The 17,747-nt window shown below is 44.2% G+C and overlaps 1 protein-coding gene across 1 annotated transcript in view; it reads right to left on the bottom strand.

Annotated features, from left to right (window-relative positions):
- The window catches only part of mcrip1 (MAPK regulated corepressor interacting protein 1), a 362,891-nt gene that overhangs the window by 342,613 nt on the left and 2,531 nt on the right, over window positions 1-17,747 (bottom strand). The window lies entirely within an intron of this gene.

Here is a 17,747-nt window from a genome sequence, read left to right on the forward strand (position 1 = left end):
AGTTAAGTGGTGAACGTGTATATTCAACGATGTTGTGAGGTAACAATCATCTGGAATGTATCTGCCTAAGACGAGAATGCTTTTTATCATACTTGTTTGAGACGAACATTGTGCATTTGGGTCAAACAATTGTTTTCGTGTTTCTTTTTTTTTGTTTGTTTTCTTTATTTTGTGGTATATGAGTCTGATGTGTGTTCTTTATTGTAGGCTTGGGCGGCAAGGAGATTAGGGGCGGCAGCCCTTCTCATCTTGGTGGGGGTATTTGGGGAGTGATTGCTGTGCCACCCGGAGGTGTGTGACTGAGTGCAGTGTGAGTGCACGTGTGTTTGTGGTTTTTTTCTTTTTTTTCTTTTTAGGAGAATAGAGAGGCCCCTTGGGTTGAGGGACTTGGCTGTCGTCCCCTATTTCCGTCGCCAGGAGCGTCCAATTTTGTATATCCTTTTTGTTGATGTTTTCTTTTTTTCTCTTTGTGATCGGTTGGATCATCTTAATCAATAAAAGCGATTTTACTGTTTGTACTTCACCCCTGTCTCATGCCTGACTCCAGCTGATACGAGCCTGTGAGCCTTGTGTGCTCCTAATATGTTAAGGGCGATTCCCTGGTAAAGAAAAGCCCCCAGGGTGGCGTAGTTGGTTTATTTATTTTGTGTTCTCGTTCTAAGAGCCCGTACGCCACAATCTGGCGTAGTCGGCAGGATTCGGTTGTGTGGTCAAAGGTTGAGACAAGGGTGTAAAGTTGTTTGTTGTTGTGTTTGTTTTTTTTCTTTTTTTTTTGTAGAACAGTGGTGACTGGTTCGTGAGTATTTTCTTGGGCCCCTATGGTAAGTAAATCCTCTGCTAAATTATGGAGGACGAGTTACAAGTAATGAGGGATTTAATAGCCCAATTGAAGGCCGATAATGAGAGACTGTTGCGGGAGCGGCAACCAGTTGGGTCGCCTGATCCTGGAGCAGCCTCTTCTAGCATGGTACCACCAGTTATATCACAGTTAGTCGGTGCTGGTGCTGCGGTGACGGAGAGATTGGTGTTTATACCACGAGACAGACGCTGTCCTAAATTTAGTGGTACCGGTGTCGTCCGTATTAATGAGTGGGTAGAAGAAGCTCAAGCATGTATGCGCGTACGTAATCTTTCTCTTGCAGATCAAGCTTTCTTTCTGTTTGACCACCTTGAAGGTGAAGCTCGTGAAGAGATAAAGTATCGGCCAGAAATTGAGAAAAATGATCCTCTTAAAATAATTTCAGCGTTGCGTGAGGTGTACGGATGTTCTGAGTCGTATGTTGCTTTACAGGAAGCCTTTTTTTCTCGGAAGCAGCAGACAGGTGAGACATTGCTAGAATTTTCTCTAGCCCTGATGAGCCTACTAGAGAAAGTGAAAGATCGGTCGCCACACGCTATTACCAACACTGATGTTGTCGTACGGGATCAATTTGTCGAGTATGTGTCGGATAATGCTCTTCGTAGGGAGCTCAAGCAGCTTATTCGAAGACAGCCCACCATGACATTGTTGGAGGTTCGGGGGGAGGCAATTCGATGGGAACGAGAGGGGATGCCAGGCGGTGCGCGAGGTCGGAGTCATTCAGTCCCATCATTGGGTGGAATTCAGTATGGGGTACAAGGGGGGGCTATTTCAGGTTCGAGTCACGGGAACCAATCAGTTGAGTTGAGGGAGTTACGGGAATTGTTGCAGCATCAACAACAGCAGATAAATCAGCTCACGCAAGCCCTTGGCCATAACCACGTACCCCGTTTTCACCGTCAATACTCTCGTTCAGATCAGTTGATTTGCAGGCGTTGTCAGCAACCGGGCCATTTTGCTCGGGAGTGCAGTGGGGAACGCCGTCCCCCTTGCCCTCCACATAGGTCTTCTGCGGTCCCTTCGGCTTCCGAGTCGAGGCCGTTGCATGTATTACCACCGTCGGGAAACTAGTACCCACCGGGCTGCAGAGCCACAGCTCGGTTGGGGGTGCGTTTGGCTCTCAATTTCCAGGTAGTAACGAGTCTGTATCCCGTTTGGTTTCCGCATGTCCACATTCCGTTGTTAAGATTGGGGGAGTCCCGGTGCCCTGTTTAATTGATACTGGCTCCATGGTGTCGACAATTAATGAGCGTTGCTTTCAGCAACAGTTTGAACCACGGGGCCAGGATCACTTGCAATCGTGTCGTTGGCTGCAGCTCCGAGCGGCTAATGGGCTTGAAATTCCATATATCGGTTATATGGAATTAGATATTGAGTTTTGCGGTAAGGTACTCTCTAATTGTGGGGTGCTGGTGGTCCGGAATCCTCCTAGTGGCTGGAGTGCTGATGTTCCTGGCATTTTGGGGATGAATGTACTCAGTCGCTGTTATAGGGAGCTTTTCGGGCAACATGGATCCGCCTTGTTTGAATTACCGTTTGTGACACGTGACCCTAGTATTGTACAGGCATTTCAGGACTGCCAAAGGGCAACTCGAGTTTCTAACCGGGGGGGGTGACGTAAGGGTACGGGGGCGCAAGGTGTGTCGCGTTCCAGGGGGCACCATGAAGCTAGTTGCAGCAACATGTTCGGCGTTGTATATGGGTAGCACTGTGTTGTTCGAGCCCCCAGAGACTGGTCTTCCTGCGGGCTTATTAGCTTCTCCCGCACTTGTACCGGTGGTCAGAGGTACGGTTTATGTGCCTTTGGTCAATGTAGGCACTGCGGATGTGGTGCTCTACCCCACCACAGTTATAGGTGAGTTGAGAGAAGTATATTTGACAGACTTGCCTGTTGGAGTGGCTGAGGTTCCATCCGTGGTCGCACAGGTTGCTGCTGGTAGTGTTTCAGGTACTCCCGTACTCGAACAAATTGAATCTGTTGATTTGGGGGGGTTATTGGTTGAGGAACAGTCACAAGTTAAGGCCCTATTGCGAGAATATCAGAGTGTGTTTTCAATGCATGAGGGAGATCTGGGTTGTACTAGATTGTTGTCTCATGAGATCCCACTAACTGATGACGTTCCCGTCCGACAGCGTTATAGGCGAATTCCACCTTCGGAGTATGAGTTGGTAAAAACCCATATTAACCAGTTGCTGGACTCCCAAATTATCCGAGAGAGTTGTAGTCCTTACGCGTCACCTATCGTGTTAGTTAAGAAGAAGGATGGCAGCCTCCGCATGTGCGTCGATTACCGACAGCTTAACTCTAAGACACGTAAGGACGCTTTTCCACTACCAAGGATCGAGGAAACGTTGGATTCATTGACAGGGGCTCGCTGGTTCTCCACATTGGATCTAGCCAGCGGGTACAATCAGGACCCTGTCTCTGAATCCGACCGACCAAAGACCGCTTTTTGTACTCCATTCGGACTTTTTGAGTGGAATCGCATGCCATTTGGCCTTTGTAACGCTCCGAGCACGTTTCAGCGATTGATGGAGCGACTTTTTGGGGATCAAAGACATCAAACCGTTTTGTTGTACCTTGATGATATAATTGTATTTTCTTCATCAGTGCAGCAACATCTGCAGCGGTTGAGAGTAGTGCTGAGTCGCCTACGGGCTGAGAGTTTGAAGGCCAAATTGGACAAGTGTGCGTTCTTTCGGGAAGAAGTTAAATATCTGGGGCATGTCATTTCTGCTCAGGGGATAGCGACGGATCCGGGTAAGATTGAGGCTGTAGCTCAATGGCCTCGTCCGTCCACTGTGTCAGAGCTACGGACCTTTTTGGGCTTCGTGAGCTATTATAGGCGCTTTGTAGAAGGGTTCGCGAAGCTGGCTGCACCATTGCACAAGTTGGTAGCCGAGGCGACTGGAGGGAAGTCAGGTAAGAAAAGTAAGCAAGGGACTATTGAGGTGTGGTCTGCGCAGTGCGAGGAGGCGTTTGGGACTCTTAAGCACCGGCTTACGACGGCACCTGTTCTGGCGTATGCTGATTTTACGAAACCATTTATCGTGGAGGTGGATGCCAGCTATGTGGGATTGGGCGCGATACTCTCGCAAGAAGTCGATGGCAAAGTTCGTCCCGTCGCCTATGCGAGCCGTACTCTTAGGCCTGCGGAGCGTAATACAGCCACGTATAGCTCGATGCGATTAGAATTTTTAGCCCTTAAATGGGCCATGGCTGAAAAGTTCCGCGAGTACCTTTTAGGTAATAAATGTGTCGTACGAACTGATAACAACCCACTGAGCCACTTGGCCACCGCTAAGCTTGGCGCTACTGAGCAGCGATGGGCAGCTGAATTAGCGGTGTTCGATTTTGAGGTCCAATATCGATCTGGCCGAACCAATCAGAACGCAGATGCATTGTCTCGCCAGAATGCTGCTGCCCGGGAGGAAGGAAACAGCTGGTCTCCAGGTCTGGTAGTACCAGAGCTGTTGAGGCGAGCTGTACAGTCGGAGCCTATAGGGATGATCCAGTCTGGGGCTGTTCAGGCCTTGCCTAGTCGTTCTGGTGCAGATATAAGCACACTGCAGGAGGCTGACCCAGATATCGAGCAGGTGTGGAGTCTGTGGCGACAGCAACGACGTCCAGGGCCTATAGAGAGACAACGTTTGTCTAAGTCCGCGTTGACTTTTCTCCAGCAATGGGACCGGTTGGTGGAGGAAAAGGGCCTCTTGTATCGACGAGTGTTCCGTCCGGATGGCGGAGAGGAGGTGCTACAGCTGGTGTTGCCAAGAGTTTTGAGATCAGAAGTACTGACACAGCTCCATCAACAGCATGGGCACCAGGGCATCGAACACACTCTGGAATTGGTGCGACAGCGATGCTACTGGCCGGGCATGGCCGCTGAGGTTGCGCACTGGGTTCAGGGGTGTGAGCGGTGTCAGTTGGCCAAGGCGGCCCCCCCTATTGCTCGAAGTTTCATGGGGCACCTTTTGGCGTCCAGGCCCAATGAAATCGTGGCTATGGATTTTACTGTCTTAGAGCCGTCACTTTCAGGGCAGGAGAACGTATTGGTATTAACTGATGTATTCAGTAAGTTTACTGTGGCTATTCCGACTTCTGACCAGAGGGCAGAGACTGTTGCCCGAGTACTGGTGGAAGAGTGGTTTTTCAAGTTTGGGGTTCCTGGGCGGATCCACTCCGACCAGGGCCGCAACTTTGAAGCCGTTTTAATCCAACAGTTGTGCAGTCTTTACCAAGTGACCAAGTCTCGCAGCACTCCGTACCACCCGGCAGGTAATGGCCAGTGTGAACGATTTAATCGTACGTTACATAATCTGCTGCGAACTCTGCATACTGGGAGGAAGAGAGATTGGGCATCCTGTTTATCACAGGTCCTGTTTTGTTATAATACTACCCCTCATCAAGCTACTGGCGAGAGTCCTTATTTTTTAATGTTTGGACAGGAGCCAAGGCTGCCGGTAGATTTCTTGCTGGGGCGGGTGCAGGAACCAGCTGCGGGTGGGGTGCATCATTGGGTCGAGGAGCATCAGGCTCGGTTACAGGTGGCCTTTGAGAGTGCTCGGGAACGTCTGAGGGTTGCGGCCACTCGGCGTAAAGTGACACATGATCAGCGGGTAAGGGAGTTACCGTTGCAGGAGGGGCGACGGGTGTACCTTCGTGACCATTCAGTACGGGGTCGCCATAAGATTCAGGATTTATGGAGTTCGACTATCTATCAAGTCATAAGGGCACCCCGAGAAACTGGGGGTGCTGTGTATACAGTGGCTCCAGTGGAGGATCTGAGTAAAATCCGTCATGTCCATCGGTCACTGTTGAAGCCCCAAATTTGTGACGAGGTGTCTGAGGAATTACCTGACCTTTTGATAGATTCACCAGTTCAATCAGTGGCGGAGGAAGAGTTGGAGGATGTTGATTTGGGTTATGTGGTGCCTGGGATTCCCCCAGTGGCCCGTGGAAGGATTACTGCAGGTACCCCATTGTTGGGAGTAGTGACTGCTGCTACCCCACCCGACAACACCCCCATTATGCCGCTTGAGGTTAGTGGTGGTCGAGATACGAGTCGATTATCTGTGCTACCGGCTATATCCCCGGGGTCATCCGATTTGACTGTAGTTTCACGTCGAACAAGACGTCGGGGGGCTGGAGAACATTCCAATATGCACCACCTTCCACGGGCAGTTGGAAGGGTGGACCCTGGAGTGGCTAATTCTCCAGTGCAGGGGTCTCAGTCTGTTATGGTTTTGTTTAGACCATGGCATTAGGTCACCCATGCTTAGTCACTCCGGTATTTGGTTCACCGTCGGGACGACGATGAGAAATTGGGGGGTAGATTGTAGCAGTAGGCATTGGTTGTGCCTATTAACGCTCGGCTGGGTGGTGATTTGAGCTCTAGTTATGAGGACTATAAATGCGGATTGTGCATGTCACCTATGAGGGCATTACACGTGACGTCATGTCATTGTTGTTGTTCCGGCGCGGTGTGCAAGAGCTGGAGAGGTAAGATCTGCTGGTTAGCGACTCTGTTGCAAATTATTCCTGTGGCACTGGTTGATGTGGACTCCTTTGTTGTAGTGGACAGCGGAACTAATCGGCATATACTCGGCGGCTCGCGTTGTTGTGCGAACTTCTAGAGAAGCGGATGAGTTTCGTGGTTCTTTAATGATGTGCTGTTCAGGTATGTTTAATCTTTTACATTCAATGCCTCAGTCTGACTCAAGTTCGCTTAGTGAGTTTCCTCTTTGTTTTAATTCAGGTGTGTTTCATATGCCTGTTTAAGGTTATGGTGGGTTGTTCGTCGTCATTGTCGTTTGCTGGACGCTTTAATCAGAAGTCCGGTTCAACAGACGACTGCTGAGTGACCACAAACTTACTGCAGACTGCTGTTTTGTTTAACTTCACGGATATACGAACACTGAGTGACCACAAACTTACTGCAGACTGCTGTTTTGTTTAACTTCACGGATATACGAACACTGAGTGACCACAAACTTACTGCAGACTGCTGTTTTGTTTAACTTCACGGATATACGAATGTTGAGTCACCACAAACTTACTAGCCCACGTGCTGCTCGACTGCGCAGCTTTATTGACTAGCGTCATTGCGACATCTCCGACCTCGACGGCACCAGTAACGTTAACGTTTCTCTTTTATTCTGTGAGAATTGGTGTGAACATTTTCATTACCGGGGATTTGATTTTGGGTGCTCAGAATGTAAAGAGCTGCATTTAAAGTGGCCTTTGATGCTCATTATTCTTAGTCATCACTGTTTATTGTTTTGATTTAAGTTTTCTTGTTTTTTTTCCCTTTTTTTTCTAATTCTCTTTATTTGTTTTGTCCATTTATTATGTGAATTTGTGTTTTGTTTAATTCTTTTTGGCTCAAGTGTGGTCTTTGTGGCCCGGTAAGAGTTAAACAACACCTGGTCTGTGTCTTTCTGAGGCTGTCTAGGATATCCGGTCATCCAATTGTTCTCATGAGAGTACCCTGAGTTAAGTGGTGAACGTGTATATTCAACGATGTTGTGAGGTAACAATCATCTGGAATGTATCTGCCTAAGACGAGAATGCTTTTTATCATACTTGTTTGAGACGAACATTGTGCATTTGGGTCAAACAATTGTTTTCGTGTTTCTTTTTTTTTTGTTTGTTTTCTTTATTTTGTGGTATATGAGTCTGATGTGTGTTCTTTATTGTAGGCTTGGGCGGCAAGGAGATTAGGGGCGGCAGCCCTTCTCATCTTGGTGGGGGTATTTGGGGAGTGATTACTGTGCCACCCGGAGGTGTGTGACTGAGTGCAGTGTGAGTGCACGTGTGTTTGTGTTTTTTTTCTTTTTTTTTCTTTTTAGGAGAATAGAGAGGCCCCTTGGGTTGAGGGACTTGGCTGTCGTCCCCTATTTCCGTCGCCAGGAGCATCCAATTTTGTATATCCTTTTTGTTGATGTTTTCTTTTTTTCTCTTTGTGATCGGTTGGATCATCTTAATCAATAAAAGCGATTTTACTGTTTGTACTTCACCCCTGTCTCATGCCTGACTCCAGCTGATACGAGCCTGTGAGCCTTGTGTGCTCCTAATATGTTAAGGGCGATTCCCTGGTAAAGAAAAGCCCCCAGGGTGGCGTAGTTGGTTTATTTATTTTGTGTTCTCGTTCTAAGAGCCCGTACGCCACACATGCATGCAGACCCAGCCCTGCTTCTCTGACGGCATTAACAATGTTTTTTGCATTGTCTGTGGTCACTGAAATAGTTGTTCCAGGTCTCTCTAGTCTCCACTCTGCCACGACCTCCTGTAGCTTCTCAGCTAGGTGAGTGCTTGTGTGCTGCTCATACAGGGGGCCCGTCTGTAGAACTGATGCTTTCATTTCCCTCTCAGAGTCAATAAAATGAGCAGTCACCGTGAGATAACTTTCTGTAGCACCAGAAGTCCAACCATTAGTCGTTAGTGAATCGGAGGGTGCAGCTGACAACTCGTGCTCCATCAACGCCCGGGTCTGGTTGTATATGGAAGGGACTACAGTTTGCCTCATATGTGGATGGGATGTTGTAATGAGGTTCGAGTACATACAGCAAATACTTGAAGTCAGGTTCCTCTACGAGTCAATACGGGCGCATTGAAGACGACATGTAAATTCCGATTGCTTCAGTGATTTTTTTGGCCCTATTTGTATGTGTATCTATAGGCTGGTTAAGCACTGTAGGGAGAAGTTGGACAGTTTTTTTGTCTCGTTCCAGTGATTGGCACATCTGGGTGATGGCGTTGGATATGCGTTAGCATGTTAGATGTATTTCCACTCACATACCCAACAACTGTTGAACAACAGCGACACACAGTCCTCGTCTCATCCATCACTTTCTCGCCTGTACTACTGTAACTGACTGGGAAACCAAAGTTTTCCCAAACTTCCGATCTTAAAGAGGCCGGCGGGTCCACTAACTCTTGTGGGTCGCCACCACTCGCCACACTCGTCCTTAGTGCTGCTATCTCTGACTCACTCACTGGACCGTCGACCTGACACAAAACTGCATAGTGCATACATAGGCGGAGCTCGGCTACATTATTACATTACTACACTACAGATTAGGTGTCCTAAAGAACCTGCATATCTAACAGAAGATCCACATTACATTAATTAATTTGCACGCAAGTTTTATTTTTTTCATACCGTGTATTTTCTGTGTAAATTCATGCACCGAACCGTGACGCCCGAACCGTTTCAGTTCAATACGGATACATGTACCGTTCCACCCCTACTAGACTTGCATTCATACTAGAATTATAAAAATTATGTCAGGAAAAAAGGAAGTATAATTAAACTTAATAATAGATGCATAAACATATTGACTTGAATGCACTGACACTATTGTTTGAGAGCTGAACTGAGCTGGATGATGACATCATTATTTTCTCCAGAGCTGCTTTATAGCTATATTGAACTCATTTCATAAATGATGAACTACAATTACTGAACCACATTAAATAAATAATATTAGAAGCGGGTGTTCAGATTCTATAGAGGTCACACATTAAACCAGTTCATCACAAAGTTATCAGACGACTCCTCTGTTTTGTGCACATCTACATGGTGTCAGGAGCTCGATAGCTGACAAATCATGAGTCCAAATCTACGGCACATAGAACCGCTCATTTTTGATGAAGACATCGCTAACAACTGGCTGAAATTCAAGAGGGAATGGGACGTGTACAGCAAAGCAGGACTGTCGGACAAATCAAAAAAAAGTGCAAGCTTACACTCTCCTCAATATAGCCGGTTCGGGTGCACTAGATAAATATGAATCATTTCACTTTCAAGAGGGTGAGGACAAAAAGGATCCTGATGTGTTAATTAAAACATCTGATGAGATATGCTTGCCAGAATGGAACGTGATAATGGACAGACATGCATTCAATTTCACAGTGCAAAAACCTGATGAAGGAATTCAGTCTTACTATAAGACTGTTGGCTAAAAAATGTGACTTTGGTACGCTAACTGATGAACTAATACGTGACCGAATTGCCTGTGGCATCTACAATGATGCAGTCCGTTCTCAACGATTAAGGGAAAAAGACTTGACATCAGAATCAGCAATCAGAATATGTATGTTTGAGTGTTCTGGAAGGGGTATAAGGAGCTCAGAAGAGAGGCTGAAGTGTTTGCAGTGCAGCAGAACAAAAGACGATGTAACAGTTGTGGAGGTGAGCGCGATTATGAGCGCAACAAATGCCCAGCTTTTAATAAACGCTGCAACTCATGCAACAAATGGAATCACTTTGCCAAGTGTTGTAGATCCAAGCCTCAATATTCAGCTGGGCGGATGGCGCCATCTAGTGGAACTGGTGAACAAAAACTACACAGAGTAAATGAAGTGGAAAGTGAAGTCCACCAAGATTATTTTCATTGTGAAAGTGCGGACCTGCTTGTAAAGAAAGGAGAAATATTCACCACTCTCAAAACAACCTGTAACAAGCAGGTCAAGCTGAAAATAGACACTGGAGCTAAATGCAATGTTATGTCTGTATCCACATTGCAGCACGTTGACCCCAACGCTCAGATTGATCAGCCAAACAGAGTAAATCTGATAGCCTATGGTGGTCAAACAATTCAGACACTGGGCACTGCCACCCTAGTTCTTTCAGGGGGAAATTTCAATTCCACATAGTGGATATAAATGTTAAGAGCCTTTTAGGTTTACCAGACAGCATGAGGTTAAATCTTACCCACCCAACATGTTTATCTCACAGTGATCTCTCCATATGACCACAATGTGAGTTCACAGTGAGCTAAAAGTGTAACCGCACTTTGCACTCACTGTGTGCTCATATTATGGACACTAGGGTTGGGCGATTTAAATCGCGATATTGTTATGGCATCTCGTCAGTAAAGCCGGTTCCTTGATTAGTAGTAAATCACCATCACCTGCTTTCAGATGAAGCGGCATTTCGGGCTGAGGAGATAATTAAGTGATTAATTTAGTGATGATTGAGCATTATTGAAGACACCTGATGTTAACAAGCAGAATCACTGAAGAAGAAAATCACAAATTGTAAGTTACCATTAAGGTGATGGGTGTTTGTCTGCTGTTATTGATTTATAACAGTTACATGAACAAAGTAAAATGTTATGTTATAGTGTTGGTTATGTTTTGACATAATCATGCTGTGATCTGAAAAAGGAAACTTATTGAGATAGTTTGGTTTAACTTAGCAGCAGTTTAGTGATTCTTCAGCCTATGATATCAATACTTTACTTATAATTCAAAATATTTAATAAACATTTTTCTGATCAATAGACATTCAGATAAATTCATTTAAAACACAGACATCAATAATCAGCCTGTGAATCTCAACAATGGTGACAATAATAAAGCATTTTGCAGTGGCTGCCACCAATCACAACTCATTAATGGCTCCCATCATGCATTGCGGTATGAATAAATTATGATCTGAATTGTCTATGTAATTTACTTTTCCTAATTGAATATTCTGCTCCTCACCATTGTTGAGATGCATAGACTGAATCTTGACATCTGTGTGTGCCTAAAAGAATGATTTTTTTTTTTGAACAACTTTTAAGAAATCCTTTATATTATATAAAAAAAATCTGGGCATTTATGCAGATTCACTAACCAACAACATAAATCGAAGTCAGAAAGAAGGATTTTAATGAGTTCAGTGATCAAGTTCAAATGATGATTGTCATAACATAATCAACATCATCAGATCACTTTATTCTTTGTTCAACTGGTGATTATAATTCAGAAACAACAGCCAAACAAAATCTAAAGTTAATAATATATGGGCCTAGAGCCCAACCAAAGCAACCATTGATCGTCATAACGGTAACTTACAATTTGAGATTTTCTCCCTCAGTGATTCTGCTTGTTAACATCAGGTGACTTCAATAATGTTCAATCATCACAAAATTAATCACTTAATTATATCTCATTAACTTCAACACTCTTGAGTGTGGACTCATACACTCCCAGGAGTGTTAATTTAACACTGGAGTTCTTGCTGTGTACAAAGAGCCGTAGTTAACTGACAAGCTGAGCCATATCGCATTAATTATCGCTGGCGATACGTCCACGATATTAGTGCGATATGGCTCAGCTTGTCAGTTAACTACGGCTCTTTGTAGTCAATGCCGCTCCATCTGAAAGCAGGTGATGGCGATTTACTACTAATCAAGGAACCAGCTTTACTGACGAGATGCGCATAACAATATCGCGATTTAAAGCGCCCAGCCCTAGTCAAGACCAAAGAGCCCAACTACAGCAAACACTGACCTCTACAATGGTGACCAAACCAAACTCTTCAAACAAACTTCAACATGTAAACCTCTTAAACATAATTTCTAAACATCGAAACTTCCCGCTATAACTGTCTAAGAATGTTAGGGGGGATAATGTTCTATCAATGTCATCACTAAACATGTTTGAAATGTTTATAGAGAGTGTTATCCTACCTTTTAGGAGAACATTCTGGTTACAAAAATAAAATTAACTACAGAAAATATTACAAGAACATAACATAATGCTCTCAAAACATTCATAGAACAATAACATTTCTAGCTGGGATGAGCTCATATTGTGGTCATAGTTTGAGCACACAGTGAGAGCGCTGTGCGGTTACACTTTTAGAACACTGTGAACTCAGATTGCAGACGTTGTGACCACATGGTGACATCACTGTGAGATCATAGTGTTGACTGGGTATACAACTTATCCCAGAAGTACATGCTGTACAACAACAGGCTCCCGAGATGAGTGATTATGAGGACTGGTTTCGCACTGACACGGTTGGGAAGCCATCTTCATATTTTGAGCAAAGATTATTAAATGACAACTTGCAGGGATGAAGGTTTACTACAAGACTACATCAACAAGCTTGCACATCTGCTCCTGCATGAGAGGAATGACTGTCAACACCAGCAGGTGGCAGCAGCGTTCATCACTCAAAAGCAACTGGAACTTGGACTGCGGTTATACCAAGCGGCAACCTCCCCGTCTCTCTCTTGAAACCAACACGGAAGTGAGTTAAACTGCAATTCATTGACTGGCCGTTTGAGGCTGGCTGCACAAGTGAGTCAAATCTGTATCTCCTCCATGTTAAAATTACCAACTTTACAGCAGAAAGAAACATGTTTACAGCCTGGTTCTCTCTGTGGCTTTGGTCTATACAGCTAATTTTGCCCTTCATAACAACTGTGAGGGGGGTGAATTTTTTTATAACTCATCCATTTAGTTGATTAATATTTAAAGTTCTGCATAATTAAGGGTGTGTCCACTTTTGAGTGACAGGTGGATTCCCGCTGATGTCAATGCTAGCCGTTTGTCTGCTGTTAGCCGCGTCACTACTCACTTTACCTCAGCAATTTTAGCTGCTGAACTTGCCATCTCTGCAGCTTTTGTGCTTTTTTCTGGATTATTTCATACAATTTAAAACACCCATTACTTCACCCACGGCTTTGGATTCCGTCGTTGTCGTCGAGTATCATTCGAGAGAACAACCAGCGCTGTATTTTAGTTGTTTTCCTCTGTGAACGCACTAATGGATGTCTGACAATTTCGTTGGTTTCTGGAGTTTTCAGATTTAAAAACGTGATATAAAGGCTCGTTCGTTCTGCTCTCACGGAACAGATTGATTATAATATGCTTATGTATCGTCAGATGAAATCCTGCAGGTGTCGGCGCTTTCTCCGTCCATGCAATAAATGCACATCCTTGAATGAGCGCGGATTTTCTAGCGCATTTACTTGAACTTCATAGGTAATATATCTATGATTTAACTCATTTGAGAGGCAGTCAAAGTCAGAATTTAAAATGGACTGAATAAGCTCTCTACGAACTTGACGAGTGATGCCGCGCTGACGGATAGTCTATAAAAAAAGAGTGACTGACATGTATGCACATAAATCACTGTCACACACACTCTCAGAGTAATAGTTACTGCATAATACATTTTCAACTTGCAGAATAGTACAGAATCACGATACACAGTCTCACTTGTAGCCATGTCTTTTAATAATATTTCAAAGGGCAAAAACAGGAACTTTTAATTAGCTTTACATCATCAACTGTCACTTTAGCGCGAGGCCCTGTGCAGTCGCAGACTTGGTACTTATAGGGTACTTTCAGTAGCATATAGCATTACCTCCCAAGCCTGAGCTAACTCAATCACGTCGAGCGGTGACGGTGAGCGTGGTTTCAGATAGCCAGGCTCCTCAGCTCCACTCACGCCCCGCCTCTTTGCCCATTTTCTGTTATCCGAGAGTGACGCAAGGTGACGAGAGGCCAAGAAGGTTGACGGCCAACTCCGCCCACTTTAGGCTTCAAAAATGCTCTTCAGAAACCTACGGGTGACGTCACGGACACTACGTCCATATTTTTTTACAGTCTATGGGTTATACAAACCATAAAGAAGCAGCGCCTGATTCATTTTGATAACTTAATCTTCACTTTCTTCATTTCAAGACGACATGGCATTCATGAGAACATGCTTGTTTCCTTAGCTCACTCAGGTAATCAGAAAAAAGCCCTAATATTCTGAAATATTTAAAACGCGTAATAAATCAGTGTTAGAAACAGTGAGAGGCAAAAACACACGTCACAAATTTCATTAACTACTATATACAGTATTTTAAGCTCATTTTGTTTTTTACTTTTCTTCTTGCCAGTATTCTTAATTCAGTTATTGCTCATTTATTACTGTTCATGTACAGATGAAGATTCCCTGATCATTTGCTGTTAATGCTCGTGTGGTTGAATGATATAAAGATATAAAGAGCACAGAAACTGATGATTTACACAGAGCTGATTATAACAGCAGGAGTTTCCTGTGTGTCAGGACTGAAGAAAATCTCCACCGGTCACTGCATCTGCTAGAAGACAAACTTCAGCATGAGCTTTAAAATCCAGATTCACATGATGTCGGATCATATGAATGTCAGGCCATCAGGAGCTTTTTATTTCTCGTAGTTTAGATCGTAACGTTACTGTATCAAATAATAGTCATTTGTCATTTGCCATTGAGTCACTCTAGTTCATTATCAGTCATGTGATCTTCTCAGTCTGCATAATCAACCATATTCAGACATTCATCTCTGCTGTGCTCTTAACAAATGATATTTACTAGCAGTAACACTGGTTTAATTTGCTCTTTCCACTGAAGATCAGAGGTTTCATATATTTTAAAACTGAAGACATGGTTTATGTGAGTATTTACACAATGATACTACTTTCATTATTCGTTTTTATTATTGATTGTAGAAGTGAAAACTGACTTAGTAAGGAAGTAGTTCATATATTTTGAATGGTTAAATGCTTTATTTCTCTACAAAAATAAAAATCAATAAGAAAACTTGTTGTTTAACATAATCATCTTACATCCGCATTAAAGCCAGAATATTGTCTGCAGAAAATGACACAGTTCAGGCATTAGTTACATTCTTGAATTATTTTTAATAGTTTCTATATTCATGATTTCTATTACACTACGTCAGAAGATATTATTACTCGTTTGATTTCTTGATGTTTGTGCTGGTGATTTGAGGCAACAGACGCTTCACATGTCAGATCTTGGTCTTTGTCCCACTCTGAGCTCTCAATGGTTAAATAACTGCTCATCTTGAGTTTCTGATCAGGCTGCTGTTCAGCAGAGCCGGTGAAGACGTCTGTAGTAACAGAGTTCCCGTTCACAAGCCACCATTAAGGAACTGATACTCTCTCTCCGTAATGCATCTGATGTCCAGGCGAGTGCAAAGTTGATTGAGGTCCACTAAGGACATGTCTGTGACTCTAAGCGCATCATGAAATGAGTTCCACCTTGTAGTTTCAGGGACCAGCAACTTTCTTTTGCTGAATTCCCCCAGGATCTCTGATGCCACAGTTGATCGACTAACTTCTGACAACAAGGCTGAACACTTTCCAGTTGCACTCCTGTTCACTGCTTTGCAATCTACCTTCACCAACACAAATATAACTACATCGTTCGTGCATATAAGGTTAAGGGTGTGGGATGCACATCGGTGATGTGGAGGGAGAACATATCTTTCGCTGGTCTCACTGTCATCCTGTAAAACTTTGTGCAAGTCCATAAATATGACCTTGTCTTCATTATTCTCTGATTCATCATCATCAGCTTGAAACATTCTGAATGCTTTTACAAATGTTCGCGCCATTGTCCGTGACAGTGGCAGTTATCTTACCACAAAGAGCAAATGTCTCTCATTAAATTGTCTGCAGGCGATTGCAGCTTTTTGGCGATGCAGAGTAGCAGGATCGATCCAGAGTACAGTAATTCCCAGAAAACTTTTGTTCTGAGTAGTCCATAGATCTGCAGTGGTGGAAACATATTCCAGGTCGGCAAAAGTTTTCTTCAGGTCTGTCTCCATTTACATATGCATCGTCCAAAAAGCTTGTAAAGGTTTTGCGATCAGACAGCACCCACCCGTCCTTTTGCCTGTCACTGAGATTTTGCTGATGATATTTTGAAATGTTGGAGCCTCCACAGTTGGACAGTGGCTGCATCTCCTCAACAATAAAAGCTGCAACCAATTTGTTGAGTTCAGTCGAACTAATTGTTGTACCTGGTGCCGGGGTTACACCCCTACTCTTTTTCGAAGGACATCCTGGGATTTTTAATGATCAGAGAGAGTCAGGACCTCGGTTTAACGTGGAGGTGGCCTCACGAACACCTCTTTCAGCAGCAACCTGGTTTTTCTCAGGAGGTCTCCCATCTATTTACTGACCAGGCTCATCCCTGCCTAGCTTCAGTGTGCAACCAGTCTTGGGCTACAGAGTGAAATGGCTGCTGGCATCATGAGTCTGTAGTGCTGTGATTTTTTACCTATACATAATCTACACTTAACGACAATTCCCTTCTCCTTTTCTTCAACGATTTCAAAATAATAAGAATACTTCCATCTCGTCACAAGATGGCCACCGCCGTGTCTGAGCCCTCGTTCAAGATGGCCACTGGCGCACCATATGCCCGTACTGCCGGCTCCGCCCTGGTCTCCTGGACCGCTGACTCCGCCCTGGGCTTCCCCCTCCTCGTCAGCCTCCAGGGTGCCCACCCTCCCACCCCTGGGAAGTTACACGTCTTGAGGACGCACCTTCCGGGAGGGGGGGTACTGTCACACCTGCACCTCATCATCACCCTCATCACTGCCACTATAAATGCACACACCTCACCCCAGCTCCTGGTCCGATCTCGTTTATACGAAGTGGACTACTCACCTTCTGTCTCCAGCGATCTCCCTGTCTCCAGCGCCTCGTCCTTCCACCGTGTCTCCATTCCTACCTGTGTTTATCTGCCTTGTCACCCACAGTATCATCCATCATCCTCTGCTGTTTTCAATAAACTCATTGTTACCCTTCTATCTTCCTCTCCTTTTGCTTCCATAACAAATTTAATTCGATTAACTGATCCAAATATTTATATATTATATTAACTATAACGATTTATGATTCATTATTCATATTTCCCTTTTGAGCTATTTTGCTACATATTAAAAAGTCATTTTTTTCCAAGCTTTAGACATGTAGAGCGTGTCAAGATGTTAAACTTTCACAGTTTCCTGAAACTGTGAAAAGTTAAATTCAGCAGAAGCTGCTTTTACAGTAGTTTGACATTTGAATATGAAGCCTAAGTTGCACATTTCCAGGGTTCACAGAAGTCATGATAGAAACATCCATAGAGGTGAATGGGAGACAACAGATAACATGATTAATGCGTTCCCATTTGCTCCAATAGCAAAAAAGACAAAGTTTCCACTACTTTTCAAAACAGGAAAAGAGACACAGAGGGACTGATTACAGCAGAAAGAGAAATGTCCAATTTACCATCATTCCCTCAGAGCCGTTTATTAGAAACACTTGCAGAAG

The sequence above is a fragment of the Squalius cephalus genome, assembly GCF_949319135.1.
Source record: "Squalius cephalus genome assembly, chromosome: 1".
Taxonomy (NCBI): Eukaryota; Metazoa; Chordata; class Actinopteri; order Cypriniformes; family Leuciscidae; genus Squalius; species Squalius cephalus.